We start from the raw sequence: 5,000 nt of genomic DNA, 5'->3' as shown, positions 1-5,000 counted from the left end.
CCATAACCCTAAACCTAACCTTAACGCAAACCTAACCCTAACCCTAACCCTAACCCTAACCCTAACGCAAACCTAACACTAACCCTTAACCTAACACAACCCTATCGCTAACCCTAACCCTAACTCTAACGCAACCCTAAACCTAACACTAAACCTATCACTAACCCTAACCCTAACCCTCACGCACACCTAACTCTAACCCTATCCCTAATCCTAACGCAAACCTAACCCTAACAATAACCCTAACCATAACCCTAAACTTAACCTTAACGCAAATATAACCCTAACCCTAACCCTAACCCTAACCCAAACGCAAACTTAACTTTAACCCTAAACCTAACCCTAACCCTAAAACTAACCCTAACCCTAACCCTTTCGAGAACCTATCCCTTAACCTAACCCTAACCCTAAATCTAACCCTAACCCTAACCCTAACCCTAACCCTAACGTAAACCTAACGCTAACCATAACCCTAACCCAAGACCTAAACCTAACCCTAACCCTAATCCTAACGCAAACCAAACCCTAACTCTAACCCTAACGAAAACCTAACCCTAACACTAAACCTAACCCTAACCTTAACCCTAACCCTAACACTAACCCTAACCCTAACCCTAACGCAAACCTAACCCTAACCCTAACCCTAACCCTAACCTTAATTCTAACCCTAACGCAAACCTAATCCTAACATTAACCATAACCCTAACTCTAACCCTAACGCAAACCTAACCCTAACCCTAACACGAACCCTAACACGAACCCTAACCTGAACGTAACCCTAACCCTAAACCTAACGCCAACCTAACCCTAACCCTTACCATAACGCAGACCTAACCCTAACCCTAACCCTAACCCTAACCCTAAACCTAACCTTAACGCTAACCTAACCCTAACCCTAACTCTAACCCTAAGGAAAACCTAACACTAACCCTAAACCTAACCCTAACGCTAACCCTAACCCTAACCATAACTCTAACGCAAACCTAACCCTAACCATAACCCTAACACTAACCCTAACCCTAAACTTAACCTTAAAGCAAACCTAACCCTAAACCTAACCCTAACCATAACCCTAACCCTAAACTTAACCTTAACGCAAACCTAAACCTAACCCTAACCCTAACCCTAACCTAACCCAAACGCAAACCTAACCTTAACCCTAAACCTAACCCAAACCCTAAACCTAACCCTAACCCTAACCCTATTGCAAACCTATCTCAAAACCTTACACTAACCCTAACTCTAACCCTAATCCTAACCCTAACCCTAACGCAAACCTAACACTAACCCTAAACTTAACCCTAACCCTAACCCTAACCCTAACTCTAACGCAAACCTAAACCTAACACTAACCCTAACACTAACCCTAACCCTAACCCTCACGCAAACCTAACTGTAACCCTAAACCTAATCCTAACGCAAACCTAACCCTAACCCTAACCTTAACCATAAACCTAAACTTAACCTTAACACAAACATAACCCTAACCCTAACCCTAACCCTAACCCGAACACAAACTTAAGATAAACATATCCCTAACCCTAACCCTAAAACTAACACTAACCCTAACCCTATCGCAAACCTATCCCTAAACCTAACCCTAACCCTAACTCTAACCCTAACCCTAACCCTAACCCTAACACAAAACAAACGCTAACCCTATCCCTAACCCTAACTTTAACACTAACCCTAACGAAAACTTAACCCTAACACTAACCCTAAACCTAACCCTAACACTAACCCTAACCCTAACCCTAACGCAAAACTAACCCTAACCCTAAACATAACCCTAACCCTAACCCTAACTATAACCCTAACGCAAACCTAACCCTAACCCTAACCATAATCCTAACCCTAACCCTAACGCAAACCTAACCCTACCCTAACCCTAACCCTAACCCTAACACAAACCTAACACTAACCCTAACCCTAACGGAAACCTAACCCTAACCCTTACCCTAAAGGCAACCTAACCCTAACCCTAACCCTAACCCTAACCCTAATTCTAACGCAAACCTAAACCTAACACTAACCCTAACACTAACCCTAACACTAATCCTAACGCAAAATTAACCCTAACCCTAACCCTAACCCTAACCCTAACCCTAACCCTAACCTAACGCAAACCTAACGCTAATCCTAACACTAACCGTAGACCTAAACCTAACCTTAACCTTAATCCTAAACGCACACCTAACTCTACCACTAAACCTAACGAAAACATAACCCTAACCCTAACCCTAACCCTAACGCATACCTAACCATAACCCTAACCCTAACCTTAACTCTAACCCTAACCCTAATGCAAACCTAACCTTAACCCTTACCCTAACCCTAAACATAACCCTAACCGAACCCTAACCCTAACACTAACGGAAACCCATCCCTAAACCTAACCCTAACCCTAACTCTAACCCTAACCCTAAACCTAACCCTAACCCTAACCCTAACGCAAACCTAACGCTAACACTAACCCTAACCCTAGCCCTAAACTTAACCCTAACCCTTATCCTAACGCAAACCTAACCCTAACACTAACCCTACCGAAAACCTAACACAAACACTATCCCTAACCCTAACCTTAACCCTAACCCTAACACTATCCCTAACCCTAACCCTAACGCAAACATAACCCTAACCCTAACCCTAACTCTAACCCTAACGCAAACCTAACCCTAACCTTAACCATAACCATAACCCTAACCCTAACGCAAACCTAACCCTAACCCTAACCCTAAGCCTAACCCGAACCTAACCCTAACCCTAACGCAAACCTAACTCTAAACCTTTCCCTAACGCAAACCTAACCCTAAATATAACCATAACCATAAAACTAACTCAAACCTAAACCTAACATTAACCATAACAATATCCCTAACCCTAACCCTAACGCAAACCTATCCCTAAAACTAACCTTAACACTAACCTTATCCCTAACACTAACGCAAACTTAAACTTAACCGAGCCCTAACCCTAACGCTAACCCTAACCCTAACCCTAACGCAAACTTAACCCTAACCCAAACCCTAACACTAACTCTAAACCTAAAGGCAAACCTAACCCTAACTATAACCCTAACCCTAACCCTAACGCAAACCTAACTCTAACCCTAACACTAACCCTAACCCTAACTCTAACCATAACCCGAACCTAACCCTAACCCTAACCCAAACGCAAACCTAACCATAATCCTAACCATATCGCAAACATAACCCTAACCATAAACCTAACCCTAACCCTAACCCTAACTATAACCCTGAACTTAACCTTAACGCAAACCTAACCCAAACCCTAACCCTAACCCTAACCCAAATACTAACCCTAACCCTAACCCTAACTCAAACCTAACGCTAACCCTAACCCTAACCCTAGACCTAATCCTAACCCTAACCCTAATCCTAACGCAAACGTAACCCTAACACTAACCCTATAGAAACCTAACCCTAACACTAACCCTAACCCTAAACTTAACCCTAACCCTAACACTAACCCTAACACTAACCCAAAAGCAAACCTAACCCTAACCCTAACCCTAACCCTATCCCCAACACTAACTCTAACCCTAACGCAAACCTAACCCTAATCCTAACCCTAACCCTAATCTGAAACTAACCCTAACCCTAACCCTAACGCAAACCTAACCCTAAACCTAACCCTAAACCTAACTCTAACGCTAACCCTACACCTAACCCTAACCCTAACCCTAACGCAAACCTAACGCTAACCCTAACCCTAACACTAGCCCAAAACCTAACCATAACCCTAATCCTAACGCAAACCTAACCCTAACACTAAGCCTAACAAAAACCTAAACCTAACACTAACCCTAACCCTAACCTTAACCCTAACCCTAACACTAACCCTAACCCTAATACTAACGCAAACCTAACCCTAACCTTAACCCTAACCCTAACCCTAACTCTAAACCTAACGCAAACCTAACCCTAACCCTATCCATAACCCTAACCCTAACACTAACGCAAACCTAACCCTAGTAACCCTAACCCTAACCCTAACCCGAACCTAACCCTAACCCTAACCCTAACACAAACCTAACTCTAAACCTAACCCTACCCCTAACCCTAACCCTAACCCTAACCCTAACCCTAACTCTAACCCTAACGCAAACCTAACCCTAACCCTAACAATAACCCTAACACTAACCCTAACGCAAACCTAACCATAACCCTAACCCTAACACGAACCTAACCCTAACCCTAACCCTAACGCAAACCTAACCCTAAACCTTACCCTAACGCAAACCTAACCCTAACTCTAACCATAACCATAACACTATCACAAACCAAAACCTAACACTAACCCTAGCAATAACCCTAACCCTAACCCTAACGCAAATCTAACCTTAACCCTAACCCTAACCCTAATGCAAACCTAACCCTAACCCTAACCTTAATCTTAACCCTAACCCTAAACCTAATGCAAACCTAACCTTAACCCTAACCCTAACCCTAACCCTAAACCTAACCCTAACCCTAACCCTAACGCAAACCTATCCCTAAAACTAACCTGAACACTAACCCTATCCCTAACACTAACGCAAACATAACCTTAACACAGCCCTATCCCTAACGCTAACCCTAACCCTAAACCTAATGAAAACCTAACCCTAACACTAACCCTAACGAAAACCTAACACTAACACTAACAATAACCCAAACCTTAACCCTAATCCTAACACTAACCCTAACCCTATCCCTAACTCAAACTTAACCCTAACGCTAACCCTAACACTAACTCTAACCATAAACGCAAACCTAACCCTAACCCTAACTATAACCCTAACCCTAAGCCTAACGCAAACCTAACCCTAACCCTACCCCTAATCCTAACCCTAAGCCTAACACTAACTCTAACCATAACCCGAACCTAACCCTAACCCTAAGCCAAACGCAAACCTAACCATAATCCTAACCATATCGCGAACATAACCCTAACCTTAAACCTAACCCTAACCCTAACGCAAAGCTAACCCAAACCAT

This window comes from Rhinolophus sinicus, chromosome 14, assembly GCF_057876585.1.
Source record: "Rhinolophus sinicus isolate RSI-liver-muscle chromosome 14, RSI-T2T, whole genome shotgun sequence".
Taxonomy (NCBI): Eukaryota; Metazoa; Chordata; class Mammalia; order Chiroptera; family Rhinolophidae; genus Rhinolophus; species Rhinolophus sinicus.
Note: the sequence above shows the minus strand (reverse complement) of the source record.